Here is an 18,855-nt window from a genome sequence, read left to right on the forward strand (position 1 = left end):
TCTATGATCTTTTGCAGGAAACCATTTCTCAGAGCTTGCTTGCACTTCTGTAAACAAATTAGTTAACTAGACAGTCTTCAATGGGACTCAAAGATATTTTTTATGGACATAAATCTGAGTCATTCCAATGTTTTGTGTATAATTCAAACTCATTGACATTTAAAAGATATCAGGATTTTCTACAAGTATTATTTTGGAAATTGAGGTGTGCATGTGAATGTTAATGAATGAAAATGTGGAAAACCTTTCTGTTTATCCCTTTCCTCACTAATTGAAAATTTGATCTCCACAAATGCAAGGGTCATTTCTTCATACCTTTTTCATTTCAGGGCTAAACTCTTGTCCCCAAACCTGCACCAACCATTTCCTAAGGGGAAGTGGGTAAGCATGAGAGCACTGATGATTGCCTCCCCTTAAACGGTGATCTTAGGCCTGATTGCTATTTCTGCAAATGATCTGACTGCCTGTCTCATTGTCATTAAAGAGATGGATCTAAAACTTGTTTTTAAATTTTGAATTCAGTACCATTCTTCTCATAAAGCATCATTTGAAGATGTATAGTTGGTTCTTTAAATAAAAGACTAGTTGGCATCTAATATTTCTACCTTTAGCACTTGTGAATTCACAAAACAACACTAGTGTAAATCTTGTTTAAAAACATTAACAGTGTCACACAGATCAATTTTAATTATGAGTGGAATGTTAACAGTGGGAAAGGGAAGTTTCAGGAGGCTTCTTGTGTCCATTCACAACTGTGCTTGCTTTATCATTGTGAATTGATAGTGAACTCAAAATACGATACATGAGTAAAGGATAGAAACCTGGATAGACAGCAGAAAGAGCAATGCTAGAGATGGTCAATGGTGTGGATGATATAGGACATTGTAAAATATGGTAATATGGGGGATCCCTGGGTGGCACAGCGGTTTGGCGCCTGCCTTTGGCCCAGGTCACGATCCTGGAGGCCCGGGATCGAGTCCCACGTCGGGCTCCCAGTGCATGGAGCCTGCTTCTCCCTCTGCCTGTGTCTCTGCCTCTCTCTCTCTCTGTGACTATCATAAATTAAAAAAAAAAAAGTTTAAAAAAAATATGGTAATATGAAGCCTGCATCTGGCAAAGAATGGTCCACAAGATGTGAAATTAAGGAACAATGTTGGTTAAAACATGGACAGTGTACACCCATAAGCAATCTAAGGAGATATTTCTCCTTGGCTCTCTAGGGAGACATGTGGCAGGCAGCATATAGTAGTACCCATCAAAATGGGGCTTAATTCCAGACCTGTGTAGGCAAAAGCTACAAGATGTATTAGTCAGGGTTATCTGGAGAAACAGAACGAGTATGGGATGGGAGGGAGATAGACTTATTATAAAGAATTCACTTATGTGATTATGTAGGTTGATGAGCCTCAGGATCTGCAGTCAACAAGCTGGAGACCCAAAAGAACCGATTGTCTAGTTCCAGTACAAGTCCTAATGGTTTACCTTAGGCCTGAGAATCAGGAGAGCTGATGGTGTAGTTCCAGTCCAAAGGCTGGCAATATCAAGATCCAGCCAATGCTTCAAACCAAATCTGAAGGCAAGAAAACAAACAAACAATGTTCTAGCTCAAAGACTATTAATCAGGAGTTCCCTGTTACTCACAGGATGATGAGCCTGTTGTTCTTTTCAGGCCTTCAACCTATTGGATGAGGTCCATGCACATTAGGGAGAGCAATCTGCTTTACTCAGTCGACCAATTCAATTGTTAATCTCATCCAAAACACCTTCACAGGCACAACCAAAATAATATTTGAGCAAATATCTGGTCACTCTGAAGCCCAGTCAAGCTGACACATTAACTACCACACCCAAATGAGATACTTAATGTGAATGAAATAAAATGGGCCACACTGATAGAGAGGAGGAAGTGATGAATAAAGAATCTTGGAATGTAAGCTTAGGATTTTTTTGTGCATGTGTCCTATTATGAATAGAGAGTCACCTTAGGTGATGACCTATCATCAATACACTCATCTGGAGAAAAGAAATAGTCAGGATGCTTAATTACAGTTTCAGATTAGATGATTCCAGTGAGTCTATCAAGGAGTGAAGTTATAGGAATGGAGTGAGGAAAGAAGAAAACAAAGAGGAAATATCATACTGACACCCAGCCCTCCCCTTTGGTCTATTCTTTTTCTCTAGCCATCACTTATTATTTATCAGAGTAAAAAATATCTCTACTACTCTTTCACCAAAATGATGCTCAAGACAACCTCTGAAAGTTTTTTGATATGAAGGTATACTATTGATATGAGCTAATTAATATGCTGACTCTAAGAATACTTATATTCTAACAGAGTCAGTTCCCAAAGGAGAGGTCTAGGATTGCATTATTTTAGATATCAAAGTCCCTTGTGACAATAAGTATTTAGTAGGAAGCATTCAACATCCATGAAATCACTTGGAGATGACCACTTCTATTTACTGTTCCAACTGAACATTATAATGTGAAAAAGTGATTTTCATGAGGACTTAGAAGTAGGATAAACAATCATTAGGGTTAGCATCAACTAAAGATTAAAGGCCAATCTAGCTTTAATTTGTTTTTTCATTGATGATCTATACTTTCACACCACAGAAATACTATAATTATCGTATATTATGACATCTTTCTTTTATGCTAATTTTCTCCAAGGATTTGTTAAATAGTGTACAGATTTCTGTTCATAGCACTGGGGTTTTTGTATGTTGATGAATGGATGAATAAGGATATAGATAACATGACAGAAAGCTAGCAGTGGTAGTAAATACTCCAGATAATATTAATGTCTAGTCTTTCTTATCACATTGGAATGATAGATCAACTCTAGCAAGATGAAATTAACAGGAAATAATGAAAACCCCCAAAATTATTTTCAAAGAAAATAGTCATATAATTCCAGCATCATATAAGAATAAATATTATATAACAGCAGATTAAATCTCCCAGCAAATTGTATGGGATGCATCATGACATATTAAGTTCCTTGTCATTGAAGTTACCCAAACAGAAATGTAGGAATATGGAACCTATTACTTTAATATCTCTTTTGATTTTAAAAATCTGTGATTCTATTCTTATCCAACCAGACATGGGTGTATCTCTTTCACTGTAAAACATTAAAAAATATAAAGTAAGTTTAATTTTAAATATTACCAACCAGCATTATAAATGTGCTTATACTCTGTGATCATAAAGTCAGAGGAAAAGAAGAAAGAGTAACTTATCAACATGTATACAAATGCAAGAATGAGACAAAAATGGGAAGTAATTCAGTGGTGGATGTATTAAGGGAAATGTATTGAGAAGAAAAAAAGATTCTTATCATTAGTATACTGAAAGAAATATTACTGCCAGATTTAGCAGAACTGTTTTGAATAGGTGGGTAGTGTCCGGATCCTTCATAGGATTCATGTAAACATCCTATGAAGCTAATAACAGCTGGAAAAAGTATATGAGGGAATGTCCTGTAATCTTCCTCTCTAGAGTACTTTAAAATAGAATCAACAACTATAGAGTTCTTTCTTATTACCTTGGGAGTTCATCGGCCTAAAGGAAGGCCACTGGATTAAAAAACCTTAAAAAGTTCCACGTATTTTTTTTTCTGGTTTCCAAAACTCTGCTCTGCAGTCAAAAAGGCACAAACCTTTCTTCAGAAACAGATCCATAAATACACAGAACAAACTGGTGTTGCCAATAGGTAGGGAAGGTAGGTGATGGATAAAGTGGGTGAAGAGGAATGAGAGGCATAGGCTTCCAGTTATGGAAATAATAATGGGGTTGGAAGGCACAGCATAGGGAATATAGTCAATGGTGTTATAATAGCATTGTACGGTGACAGATGGTAGCTCTACTTGTGGTGAGTATAGCATAAAATATAGGCTTGTCTAATCACTATGTGTATATTTGAAACTAATGTAACATCGTGTGTTAACTACACATTAAGTTTTTAACAATTGATATCATATCACAAAAGGGGGAGGTAGGGAACATGAATCATACCAAGATCAGGGAAATTTTGTTGTCTAGCTTCCAACTTAGGGATTCACATTATTTTGTATTGTCCCCTCTAGAAAAGACCTGTATCATTTCTGTACTCAGATGTCTCTGATAGTTTTTCTTTATGTGTTTTCAACATTTTTTTTATTGTGACTCTAGCTGACACCCTGCTTCTATGCACATTTTAAAATTTGTCACTGTTTTCTGGGGTGCCTGGATAACTCAGTCCAAGGAAGCATGTAGCTCTTGGTCTTGAGGTCATGGGTTTGAGCCTCATGTTGTGTGTAGAGATTACTAAACTATTAAAAAATAAAATTAAATAAGTCATTATTTTCTCATCTACCATAAAACAGAAAATATAAATTAGAATATATTTTCACATCTTGACTTGCATATGAACTCCTATTACTGAGGTATTAGATCTTTTGATTCAACAAACTACGAAGAATAAGGTTTCTTGATTTTCTTGAATACCAACTTGTTTTGCCCAAATGAATCTAACAATTGAAAATTAAATGATATGAGGGCCATTTGAACGGCATTTCAAAAGGATAGCCAGGAATCTATCCACTTAACATTCGGATAACTTCCTCCTATCTTTCTTAGATTCTATCATGACCTCATCACATATTGATATTTTCCTGCACTGCTCCACACTTGTCAAATACTAACATGTATTTCCCTGGTGCCGAATCCTTCCTGTATTTCAATATAATCTTTGTTCAGACAGGAAGAAATATAATTTAATCATGTATGAGGTGAAACAGCTTATACCAGGTAACCCACCATCATTCAAGTCGAGACACTACCCTATAAAATATGCAGCAACTGACAATAATAAAGGAAGTCTGGAGTCTTATCAGATGGTGTCACCAGTAACTATAAAAGCTTGAAATGAGTATGTTCTACCGGATTTATTTTTTTTTGACTCATTTTAATTCTGTGCTACACGAAGAACAATATGAAAATAGAAATTTTCTAAGTTTCTTAACAGATATGCTTAAAAAGATGTTCTGATTCTAGAATGTTTTAAAATGAGAGTACTGAAGCCAGGAAATCTATGTTTTCCAAAAGTTTGAAGCAGTGTCTAGACTTACTAACCTTTGCCTGTATTTTAGCCAGTTGCAAATTCAGATGAAGAAAAAATATGTGCCTGAAAGAGTGGTGTACTTGAAATTGACAGTAGAGTATAATGGAACTGCAATGATATACCTCTCCATGTGCTGTCTGCTGAACTCTCATACACCGAGGCTGCTTAATGAGCTTCCCTTCTTAGTGTATATCAATCTCCAAGTTTGTGGAATCTAATAGCAGGTGCAGTACATTTTGGATTAGTGCTGGCTCTTAAGACAAAGTAAAGATAAGACAGCTGTAAGGTATAGGAAAACATCAACATGAATAGCCTGAACCAAACTTTAAGTTCTTTTAGTGCTGAAATAATACAGAATCAGATATGTAAGATAAATTCACAGAAACATGTTATGTGCAGCACAATATAAAATCCAAGAAAGGGATCCCTGGGTGGCGAGGCGGTTTGGCGCCTGCCTTTGGCCCAGGGCGTGATCCTGGAGATCTGGGATCGAATCTCGCGTCAGGCTCCCGGTGCATGGAGCCTGCTTCTCCCTCTGCCTGTGTCTCTGCTTCTCTCTCTGTGTGACTATCATAAAAAAATAAAAATTAAAAAAAATTTTAAAAAAATAAAATAAAATCCAAGAAACATCCCAAGCCTATTTCAGAGCAGATTATAAAGAATTACTGGTTACTGATATTAAGACATCCAAGTATTCTTTGATGATCTTGATTCTGATTTCCTATAAATGCCATGCTTTATAGAAAATCGTAACAATCAAATAATATTCCATGTAAAACAAAGCAGTTACATAGTCTGTCAAAATATGCTTCTCTACAAAATAATATATTAATATTTCTAACTCAGGGTCGCAGGATATTTTTACATGTGTTCTAGCACTGTTTATTTAAAAAATAAATAAATAAATTGACTTCTAACTGCTCTACTATAGTGAAATATGCCTCTTATCTGGGCAGGGATTTTGAAGCAATTAGTGTTACTGGTTGCTGTGGGGCACGGAGCCTGGAAGAACAGCCACCAACTGTGAGAAGAATGGACCCCCGTAGAGTATATAGATTGTGGAAAATTCTATTTCCACTCACTGAAAGATCTACAATCACTTTTTTTTCCTTTATCTGTTTTTTTTTTTTTTTTCCTTAAAGATTTGCAGGACTAACCTTTACAAAAGGACATAAATCACCACTTCTGAAGTGATTCACACTCACAGCAGGGACTTTGTAAAATCTGGAGTCAGCTAAGATCCGTGGCCTCACTATGTATGATATTATTCTTTCTGTTCACACTGAAAATCAGGATCAGAGTTAGTACAAGGATCTAGAGAATGTGAAGAAATTTTGCTCTTTTCTCATTTAGGGGAGTAGTGCGGCTTTTGTTTAATTTTCCATAGTAGGATTTACATAGAAATTAGACAGAATATTTTTGTCTCCTAAACCTGAACTCTCTCTTTTCATCAAATAAAAGGAAGATTGCTATTATTGTGCAGACATGCTTCTTTCTAATGCAATGGTTGCTACAGATCCTGATGGAATACAATTTACATTCCTATATATTTCTAGACCATGAGCAAATCCATAAAATTGCATTGGTTTTTTTCAATTTTGTTTCCCTAGAAAAATAAATGAAAACAGCAATATTTTATTGAGGAAGTCTATTTCATCTAGTGTAACTGGATAATTTAGTTTTCCCAAAGCATGTTATGAAAGGTGGTGGAACAGCTCTTTAGCATAAATAAATTTTCAACAGAAAAAAATGCAACCTCCGATTTATGCAGATGTTAGTCAATAGATAAACCTTTCTTCCCCTCTCTTTATTTTGAAGCTTGTAATATGTAAGTATTAGATGCATAATGCTCTTGACATTCAGGGATAGTTTGGAAGCAAAAACCAGTGAATTTGTGGTGATAAGAAAGAAAAGTAAAACCTCTCTGCATCACTGTTTATATGCCTTAGTGGGTTGGTGGGATAGTAGGAAGGTAAGTGGGTTTTGTAGAACTTCACAAAATTAAAATTGAAAATGTGTGCTATTTTTTGGTTTGTGAGTTTTCACCCCATTCTTGATTTTATCATCTCTTCCACAAATTATATAACACCTTCAATATATCTTGTTTCTTTTTCTTCATATTTATTTTTTTTTCTAATTTTGTAGTACAGTGAAGCAGAAAGACCATTTGTATCACTTTACTTTAGTTCACTTTGTTTACTCCTACTTCACTTTCCCCTGACTACTCCAAGGAGTCAGATAATGTGAAAATAAAAATATAAGCTCTTTCCCAAAACATATTGGTGTTTTCATATTTTTTTGTTTCTGGTGACCAAATTGTTTAGTCTCAATTTTCCATTAGCATCTATATGCTGAAATAATAAGAAGTATTTATGTAAATACTTAACTTGCTGGTTTCCATTGAGGAATTAAAAAGAAAAAATCTAATTTCCATCCCTACTTTTATCAGCAGATGGCCAAAAATGTTCTATCATTAAAGTTAGCTTGAGTTGATATTTATTTGTCAATTTTTTATTTGAGGTTGACCTAATCTTAAATGTAACAATTCCTGATAAAAATGATTGGAAATCTGGCACTTAATTTATAATGAATTGTTAAAATGCCGACTGTTCTTTAGAGGACAAACCCTCAACCGCTATTTGTATCTCAATCATTTCATTTCTTCTTTTATTCCATTTTTTTAAAGAGACCATCCTGAGGACACTATCAAATAGTTCTAATGTGTGAATATTCATACATGTGCATAACTCAGTCAAGAAATGCTTGGGAATGCTGTCCAGAGGAATTGATATTTGAGTGAGCTGAACAATAGTAGGGATTCATCAGACAAATAAGGTAGCATGGTGGGGCTGTGGAGTGGGAGTTTGCAGTAGGAGGTTTCCAGTCTGAGAGAAGAGACATAGAAAGTTATAGAGGGTAAAATAACCATGGCAAGTTTGGGAACTGTAAATGTTCGGGTTTTGCAGGAGTACAAAATGAAGATAAAGTTTTAAGAGTAGGTGAGAATAAGATCATAAAAATTTCGTATGACATGTCGACAGTTTGAATGTTATTATTCTGTTGTAGGAAGAGAAGGAATTTAAGCAAGAGAGTGACAGAATCAATTATTAGTTGTTATTTGTAATTTTAGCTGACATTTCAGGGTCTGTCTTATATAGAGAACATTAGTATATACTCCTTCTTATGCCGACAGTACTTTTCTATCCCTAGTATTCCCGCCTCCACCTTACTATTTAATCCCTCAGATTTCACTTCTACTTTCTCTTCCTCACCTGGGCCCTCACAGGTTTAGGACATGACTCAACTGCTATATATACACATGGAGCCACATGCACAAGAGTGCTTTCAGTGGTATCTTTATGTTTTATATTACCTTCCTTGCCCATGCTATGTGCACCCGCAGGCATGAAGTGTTGGCTTAACAGGTATTTGTTGAATAAACTCATAAGTGAAAATTATAGGATCATAACTGCATGTATGATATACCACATGCTGTTTCACACAAATTGTTAGAGCTGCGTCAGAAGAAAAGGGAAAGGAAGGGAGAATGAAAGAGTAGAAAGGAAAGCAAAGGAAGGGGAGAGGTGATAAGGAAAGGAAAGGAAAAAAGGGAAGGGAAGGGAAAGGGAAGGAGTCAAGGATGGAAAGAAGAAAAAATGGAAACCCATTCCTTTCTCTTTCATCAGATGGGCTGTAGGAATGTAACCTATCTGGTAACTGTAATTCAAAGGATCTTGTTTTAATGTATTATTTGTATTAATTATAAGAAAAAGTCATATAATATTCCTAATGCTTCAGAATTTCTCGGTTTGTAAAATGGGGGGAATGCTGTTAGTCCTCTTACTGTTTTACACAAATAATATGAAATGTGATAAAAAGTAAGTACTTTGGTTTTTCAGAGAAAATGTAAATAATTTGGATAGAATTCTTACTTGAAAAAGTAGAAATATATATCATTTTTATTATCAAATGATATTTGAGGTGTGTTAGCAGCCCATAAACTCTGGGTTTATTTGCAGTTTGAATTTTGCTTGACTGTTTCTCCCTGCTGAAACACATAAATCATGGGGTAAAGACATTCTCTTTTTACCAAGGCTTTTAGTTTATTATATGTTTTGCTTCTGAAAACATTCTTGGTTGTGTTACTTTATTGTGCTTTCTGAGCTATTTTTAAATGATAACATTTCTATCATTATTCTTTCTTCCAATAAAACAAATTGACCCATCAAATGCAACACTTGCTTGGCCAGGCAAGACTGTTTTTTTAATTCGGTTTTGGTTCCTACCAAAGTACCTCAGATGTTTTTGTCAAAAGTTTCTGGTTTTGTGGTTACTGTTGTTGATTTTAAGGCCTTTTATTATTATTATTATTATTATTATTATTATTATTAATTAGCACTAGAGAGGTTTTCTGGAAACACTGGGTCCATACATTTTTAAAACTTTATAGTGAACATTGTTGTGGAAATCTTGCTCAAATGAGGAATAAATAGAATTATAGCAATCTCTGTTTAGTACATAAAAATTAATTATATGAAAAATGGAAGACCTTCCCAATTGTTTCATAATTATAGATAATTTAGATGAACAAATTGAACTCGATAGAAATAAGAAAACCCAATCCCACAGATTAAATAGAAAACTCTAGGCTAGATTTCATTACTTATCACAAAGGCAAAGGGTACTCTTCATGTCTACAATCATTGATCCTACAGATCTGTCTCCATTGAACTTCACATCTAACAGAACAGTGAGAGTTCAATGACCTCTGTGAAGACATTAACTAAAACTAGAGAAGAAGCAAAGAGATTTAGAAGTAAAGAAAAGGTCGTGTTCTTGTAAACGGCAAGTTCACAACTGCCAACATCCTTTAGAACTATGTGAAAATTACTAACTTAAACAATGTAAAAGATTCCAAGCATGAAGTGTTTCCCTGATTTATAATTGTCACTTTTAGCACAATTTAAGGTATCCAATAATAGCATTCAAGGTATAAAGTGTAAGTAGCGGAATTTTGCTCCTTCTTGAAGCTGTTATTATATCCACTTAAATTCTCTTTCACACACAGGTACACATTCAAATCAAATGTGAATAAAAGATGTGACTTGAAAATTGCCATCCTCCTGAAATTTCCTTTCAGAAGTCCATTCTGTAGTTCACTTAAACAACTTGCTCAAGCAATCAAATCTATATAGGCAGAGCTTTCTACATGGACTGAGATGTTACGCTCATAAACATAGAGTTTAGGAATTATGAGCTTTTTAGAGAAATAAAAAAGAAACTTAAACATATCACATTGCCCCAAATTGGAAGTAGCTTTTATACTATCTTTTGCCAAATGCTTCTTTAAAAGTATATGCTATAGCATATAATGACTCTTGAATCTTTAGTGATTCAGATTTTTATTTATTTATTTTTTATTGGAGTTCAATTTGCCAAGATATAGAATAACACCCAGTGCTCATCAGATTTTGAAAAAGAAATCCATCTATAAACAAGCACAGACATAGTGACTTACAGTGCAAGGAGCCATTGGCTGAACTATGATGGTTTGGGAAATGACTTTCTGGTGAGCAAGCAAACTCCCAGTTAAATCAGGCACATTACTTTTATGACATGTTCCCATGGTAGGCCCTATTATATATCTGTTGAATGAATAAGTCCATCAGTAAGTATTGTCAACACTGCCTCCAAAATATACTCCAATGAGTGCTTATTTTCTTTCCATCTCCAGGATGAGCCTACAAAGACAGTGGCTCCATTATCTCTCTCCCAGACAGCTGCTACCATTCCTGCCACCCAGACTCCATTATTCCAAGAGCAGTCAGGATGATATTATTAAATGCAAAATAAAGCATATCATGGCCATTCTTAAAGCCCTCCAATGGCATCTCATTTAATCTTAGAATAAAACTCAAACTCTGGGCCATGACCTGGCCATCTTCTCTGCAGTAATCAAGTTCCACTCTGCCCTTTACTTACTACACTCCAACCATACCATCCTTATTTCTTTACAGTCTGAATATGCCGAGATTGTTTGCCCCTCAGGACTTTTGTGTTTCTGGCACTTTGTTTTAAAATACTGTGGCTTTTGGAAATTTCTAAGCCTAATTTCTTCTGCCATTCATATCTCAGGTCAAACGTCATTTCCTCAGAGAGTGGTTGCCTGCCCTTTACTCAGTACCTGTCTATCACTTACATGTCTTAGTTTTTCATAGCATCTACTACTCTCTGAAGCTATCTTGTTGATTTATGTGTTCACCATCTGTCTCTTTCTCCCAATTCTATTTCCTGTCCTTACACAACCAAGGATCCACTCCATATTAGCTCCATGAGTCCAGCAACATTTATGTTGCAATGGAGGATGGAGAGTGCAGGGAGGATATAAGTGGTATAGAGATCACTAAACCACTGTATATTCCTGGATAGATGTCATTATGAGCTGTAGAAGTGATCTTTAGCCCAAGATTTACGATGTTAATGTGCAATTGAAAGCAATTCTGTATATTCGATCACTGTCCGCTTGTTTGTTTTGACATACACAGAAGACTTTGTAATTTGGGGGGGAAACAATGTATACCTAAAGTGCTTTATAATTTTTATGCAAATTTGACTTAAAGTAATATTTTATTTTATCTTAACTGCCTACATGAATGCTTAAAATTAGAAAGACATAACTAGCAATAATTTCCTAAGAAACACAAACATAAATGAGATATGCGGGTAAAATCTGTAAAAATTCCTGTGATATCCAAGCCATCTTCAATACCCACTCAAGTATTGACACCCATTATTTTTAATATGATAAAGTTCTCTTTGTTTTAGTTATAGTAAATTGCTAGCTAGTACTTATTCAATGTTTACTATATTTAATATTCTAAATGATTTATGTGTATTAACTCATGTAATCCTTCCAACAGCCATATGAAATGGATGCTATTATCTCCATTTTCTAAATGAGGAAACTATCCAGTAATGTTAATTAATCTAGTATCATGTGGCTGGAGATTGCAGAACTGCAAGTTTAACTTAGGAAGTCAGGTACCAAAGCCTTCACTCTTTTTGCATTACATTTTGCTGTCTTCCCTAGTCAGACAACTGTCAAAACAGTAATATAACTTGGGAAAAACCTGTCTCTTTGAGGGAAAATGATCTTAGCAGCAATAACTGTACTCCATCAACTTCTAGGGTTGAATAGGTTTGTGTAATTGCATGCTCACATCAAAGCTGTAGGTTCCTTGATTCACTCAATAAGCACCTTTAAGTACTATTAGTGTATCAAAGAAGTAAGAACACAAGGGTACAGTCCTCATAGACTGATGAAAGAAATGAATATAAAGTTTGATAAATGCTATTTTAACAAGGAATGGACGATTGCCTGGTTGGCTCAATCAGTTAAGCATCTGACTCTTGATCCCAGCTCATGTCACGATCTCAGGATGGTGAGTTCAAGCCCCATATTGGGCACCATACTCAGTGTAATGAAAAAAAAAAGTGAAGAAGGAGAAAGAAGAAGAAGAAAGAAGAAGAAGAAGAAGAAGAAGAAGAAGAAGAAGAAGAAGAAGAAGAAGAAAGAAGAAGAATAGAATGGAAATACACAAAAGGGTGGTTTCCGGGGTCTGAAAGAATTAGAAAAATCTACAAGGACAATGTGATTTTTGAGCTGGACAGAGTATATAGAATTTTGACTGACATTGAAGAAGAGGTTGTTTCATGCTGACAGGAAACTAATGAGCTGAAGGCATACATGGAAAGAACAATAGAAACAGGGATAAGAGTGAAAGGAGATAGGAGGTTGGAAGAGGCCTTGGGGCCTTGGGTACAGGTCTTTATAGGGGCACTAGAGTAGGTGAGTGATATACACAGGTTTACAAACAAAGTGAATATTCTTAATATTCAATATTCAAGCTATTCCATCAAGATGGTGATCTTCCTTGAAAAAGGATACTTTTCCTTTCATCAGACCATGAGTAGTTTGTTCCCATGCTAGAACCTTCAAAAAACTGTCCTCGTCTCCATAAAAAAACAAATCCTGTTAGTCCACCGCTCACAAATGGGATGCTGGTAGAAGAGTCCAACAGTAGGTGCTATCCTTTCTTCTAGGCTATCTTTGCAAAATGAACAATCTCAGGACTTCAGAAGATAAGCCTTTTAAATTGATTTTAATACTGTGTAACAATGGAAACACTGCAATTTTGAACCCATAGTCTATGTGGGGTAATTTTCCTGTTTTTCCTTTTCTTTTTTCCCTCTTTCCTTTTAACTTTCTTTACTTCCCTCTTTTCTTTCTTTCCTTTCTTCCTCCCTCCATCCTTCCCTCCTTCTTTTCCTTCCCTTCTTCCTCCTCTCCTCCTCCCACTTCCCCTATTTCCCTCCTCCCCCAATCCTTCCCCCACCCTGTCTTTTCTTTCTCTTGTTCTCTTTAATGAGCAACTTCAGCTCATTATTTCTAGAATCACTGTATTACTAGACCAAAAAAACATGTAGTAATATTACATGTTACTGTCCACTAACTTTTAATGCCAACATAATGATAAAAATAAAAGACTTCAGTTAACAACCAATGAAGTAGATTTTAAAACAAACCTATGTTTAGGAAAACACACAGACTTTATATTACTCCAATTAGTGTCTTCAGTGAAGTGTTTTCTGTATTAAAAAAAAAAGTCAGTTCTTAAGACTTTGTCCATATCCAAGAAAAATGACTTTTTATCTCATAATCCAATCATGAAAAGAAGGGCTGTAATTTTTTGCATATTTTGACTGTTAATAAGTAGATGATTATAAAAGAGGTATGAATTAAATATTTAGTATATTTATCTTAATTTCTAATTTGACTCATTAACCTCATTGCATCCTACCTGGTATCATTGGGAAGAAAATAGTGAGCCATGAAGAAATAAAACCAAATTCAAGTACAAAGTTCACTGGCCCCATTATGGCATTGACCAATCTTTTGAAGTTCCCTCCTAGAGATGTGATAGCTTTGTGTTTTGTTTTTAGTAGACTGAACAGAGAGACCACGAAGGAAACGCCTATTTGTGATTGCATAAGAACCCTTATACCTAGTGCCTTTGCTAAGCAACGTTATTTAATTTTTCTTCATTTAAAAAATTAATTAGGATAATGAAGTTTAATATTTTAAGTGAAAATAAAAAACAGATCAACATCTGTAGCAAAAGAGGAATTATAGGAGCAGATAAAAAATATCCCTATTTCCACTTGCCACTGTCTTGTTTCCAAGTAACCTGTTCTCTATTCTCTGCCTGGCAATGCCAGGAGTGAAAAAGAAGTTAATGAAACATTAAAGGGAAACAAGCAGTTGCTCTTGCTTTTCAAAAGATAGTGATTAAAAGCATGGACTGGAAACTCAAGTACTACTCACCTCAATTTCCTGCCACCTCAGGTTTAACATAAGCAAATTGCGAAACCTGAATTTAGTGCCATGACTGTTGAAGTTTCAAGGAATACAGAGAAAGGGGGTACTGATTCTGAAAGGATGATTGTTACCTTATTAAAAAGTAGTATTCCTTATAATTTACCAGTCACCCACTTGTATTTAAAGTATTTCAAGGTTTTAAAATATGTTTAATATTTCTCTCCTAATGGACGGTGAAAAGAAATTCCCTCTAAGCCAGTGGTATCTAACATTTTTTTAGACTTATACCATATCAATAAAAATGATTTTGAACATGTATCCACAAAACATTCATAAATGTTTATTTACATATAAGTTAAATTCATTCCCATTAAGCTAACACATTACTATACCACATACATTATATTGAGATACACAATAAATAAAAATAAAATTGTAATATTTTCTTTTTTTATTATTTATTTATTTATTTATTTATTTATTTATTTATTATAGTCACACACACAGAGAGACAGAGAGAGAGAGGCAGAGACACAGGCAGAGGGAGAAGCAGGCTCCATGCACCGGGAGCCCGACGTGGGATTCGATCCTGGTTCTCCAGGATCGTGCCCTGGGCCAAAGGCAGGCGCCAAACCGCTGAGCCACCCAGGGTTCCCAAATTGTAATATTTTCTTATGGAGATACGTTTATTACCCCTACTGGCATTCTTGCATTCTGGGGACCACTGCAGTAGTAGATTGAAAAGCTAATTAAGAGACAGAAAAGCATTATAAATATGAAAAACAAATGTTGTTATTTTGTGTATTTTGTATATTCTTCTAACCTCTCTTTAGTATTAGGACCAAATCATGCAATGCCTTATAGGCCATGGAAAGACATTTTATTCTTTATATTATCGTGTGTGTTTTTATATTTTTTTTACAAGTATTCTCTTTATTTAAATGTGATGTGAGTCATTGGAAGCTTTTGAATAGGGATCTGACACAATCAGATTATGTTTTGAAAGAAATAATCTGTCTGCCGAATGGAGAAGAATCAGCCAGTGTGGAACAAAGATACAAATTAAGAGGATATTTTAAGGCAGAAATTAATGCTCAGGCAGGGCAATACTAGTGGAAGTAGTGAGATATAGTTGACTATAGAACTATAGAATACCTTTTATTGATGGATTTGATGTGGTGTGGAAGAAAGAAGAGTCAATAATGGCCCAAATGATTTAGCTTGAAGAAGCAGATGAATGAAAGCACATTTACTAAAATGGGGAATATTGAGAGAGGAGCCAGTTTGAGGAAGGGGCTATCACGAGTACATTTACTAAGAAGCTGAGATTGAGATATACTTTAGGCATCCAAAATATTAGTCATTTGGCTTTGTGAGTCTGCAATTCAGGAGATTATAATAGTAAGATATATTGGCATCAAGATGTCATATAAAGTTATGGGACTGTATAAGCAAAATTATAGATTCAATAACATGCAAAATTTCTCTCTTATATTTGGGAATATTATCCTAGATATTTCTTATTAGTATTGCAAGGAAAATCTTCTCATTTTCTCTAGGATGAAGAACAAGCCACTATACACACACACAAGCCCCCTCCCTTGAATGACTGTCATAATAGTGAAATATGATCATGTTTTAGGGCCTCTTTTTTCTCTAATAGAAATGTTCATTTCCTGAAATGGCAATTCTGAGAAATTAAAGACATGGATGATTGAGATGAGCTTTCCATTTGTGCTCACATACTACAGTTTATGCCTCATTGGATACCTTTAATTTCCCCTCTATTCCTTTTACCAAGCTTTTGAGTGGGTCTGAAGAGAACGTGCTTTGACATGTTTAAGGCATCCTGAGACAGGATCTGTACCCATGATCATATCTTTTCAGTGTCCACAAGGTCTCATAGAATCTTTTTCCAGCTCATCTTTCTTGCTCCCTTGCCATTTTGGACGATAAAGAACCAGCTCATAAATGTTTAACAGACAAGATAAGCTAATAAATACAGCTCGAAATATCATCCTCTTACAATAGTCAAAGAATTATCTGTCCTGGAATAATTTCTTATGCCAACCAAGAAGAGCTCTCTATGAAGCCAAACTGTTTAAGTTAAAATTAAAAATAAAATCTACATTTCAAATGAGATATTAGCAACTTTTCTGGCATTTTAATGATACATCTTGCTACTATCTCAATAACCTTTTAATTTCATACTAATGCATAAAATTATCTTTACTAATGAGTAAGGATTTACTCAAGGAAATTGGGGATATCTTAAATTATAAACTTTTGAATGGCCATTGAATTAGTCTAAATTAGAAATTTAGATTTCTAATAAGCCTCAGTGGTTCAGAATTTTTAAGCCTCTAACCCTGATGCCATGTTAGCCTAGATGTAGTGATTTACAAATTCTCCTTCCTTCATATGCTTTATTCATAATTGTCATAATAAATAAAAGTAAACTTTTTCTATTATTATGGCTCTTGTTTCCTTTTCATTGAAGAATATCACTAATTAGGAGGTGGTAATTTTTTGATTAAGTGAATTTTGAAAACAATAAATACATAAATTTCTTAAATTATAGGGTTTGGATCAAATTGGCATACTATTTTGATTAAGATATTGGTGGATGGCATGATATTGAGTAATAGAAAAAGAATTGGTCCATTCCAAGCCTTATATTTTGTAACATAAATGTTTCATAAAATTTTCCCTTATATATATTTAAACATAATAACATCAGAACACTTTTCACGATAGTCAATTAAACAATTTTAAAATATATTATTTAAGCCAATGGTTTACTTCCTTTACTATAATGTGAGAGTAGAAAACAATGTTGTTGAAATTGCTTCAGAATAGTAAAATTACAAACTTTAAGAATTAGTTTGTTGTCCAAGAAAAAAGGTTTGAAAAGTTACTGTTTGTGTGTTTGTGTTAATGTGTTTCTGGATTTTGCTCTATTTTTCTGAATCTAGTTATAGTAGAGAGAAAACTTTAACCTTGGATAACAAAAAATTGTCTAACTTCAAATATAATTCATAATTGAAATTGTACCAGTGTCTTGCAGCTGTTATCCAGTTAAATGACTTGCAGCTGTTTATCCAGTTAAATGACATATTGAGCAATATGGAAGGGTCAAGCATTTTATATTTAACAAACTCTGTGTAATTAAAGAGTATGTTAGCATAGTCTTTTACTGTCCCTGAAAAAGACAAAAGCTCACAAGAATTGAATTCGAGTTGATTTAAAATGTATAAAAATATGTTTTTTTCTAATAACAGAAGTAATAAAAACATGCTTTAATAGAACAATGTGGAAAATAAAGGAAAATAAAACAGGACAAAATTCACCTACCTCCTGCCACAATTAACATTTTAAAGTGCTTCTTAAGTATGTATAACCATAGAATATACAGTTTATATCTTGTCATTTTAATTTAGTATTCTAGCGTGAGGATTTTCTCCTGACATCAGAGTTATTTTTTTTTAAGTTGGGCAGTCATAAAGATTTAATTATATCCATATTTAAGTAACTATTGCATGATTATTGGAGATTGTGATGATAGGCCCAGTCACATAAAGTTTTTTAAGGTTCCACCAAATCAGTAGTTTAACATTAGGGGTACACAGATAATCTAATGTTGTGAGGACTAATTTAGGCAGTAGTTTTGTTCTATGGAAGGATGTAGAACCACTCAGAGCAATTTTTCAAGAACCCAAAGAGACTTTCTTGTAACTATTCTTGTTTTTAAATAATGGTTTAAAAAGTACAGCACCCCTATTCACCGAAAAGTCTAGAGCTCAAATGGAGCACCAGTTTACAATCTATGCTTTACGGCATTTTTCTAACATCAGTGTGGTATTCCAAAAGTGACTAAACAAGGATTAAACATTTAAAAACTACCTTTTTCCTGCCCCAATACAAAGCCCTAGGAACTAAGTCACTACATTTTAAGTAGCTAGCAGCATTTCACTATCAATAACATAAATTTGATTCACTGATATAAATTACTAATCAGAACCATCTTTTAGTCCATTTCTACTAAAATTCCAGAATAAACTTGGAATATTTCCATATTGTTTTACAAGCGATTATGTTTCATTTCAAATATTCTACTTTTATTTAGTCTAAAGAAGACTAGTATTGGTCAATAGCAAATTTATCACAGCAAAATTTTAGTTTTAGATCACAGGTCTGGAGGAAAGTCTTGGAACTTCACTCTGTATACACTTGTGCTTTTCCTCATGAGTGTCACTCATGAAGAAAACCAATTTTACTGCTTATTTAGTAAAGGCAAATAAAAGTACACTTCTTTTTCAATTAAAAGATTACTATGTGACAACAAAGTTTGTATTTTTAGTAATATAG

The 18,855-nt window shown here is 34.3% G+C and overlaps 1 protein-coding gene across 1 annotated transcript in view; it reads left to right on the forward strand.

Annotated features, from left to right (window-relative positions):
- The window catches only part of LOC129521227 (bifunctional heparan sulfate N-deacetylase/N-sulfotransferase 4), a 246,980-nt gene that overhangs the window by 147,679 nt on the left and 80,446 nt on the right, over nt 1-18,855 (forward strand). The gene's annotated exons all lie outside the window — the stretch shown is intronic.

This window comes from Nyctereutes procyonoides, unplaced genomic scaffold, assembly GCF_905146905.1.
Source record: "Nyctereutes procyonoides isolate TBG_1078 unplaced genomic scaffold, NYPRO_anot_genome, whole genome shotgun sequence".
NCBI lineage: Eukaryota > Metazoa > Chordata > Mammalia > Carnivora > Canidae > Nyctereutes > Nyctereutes procyonoides.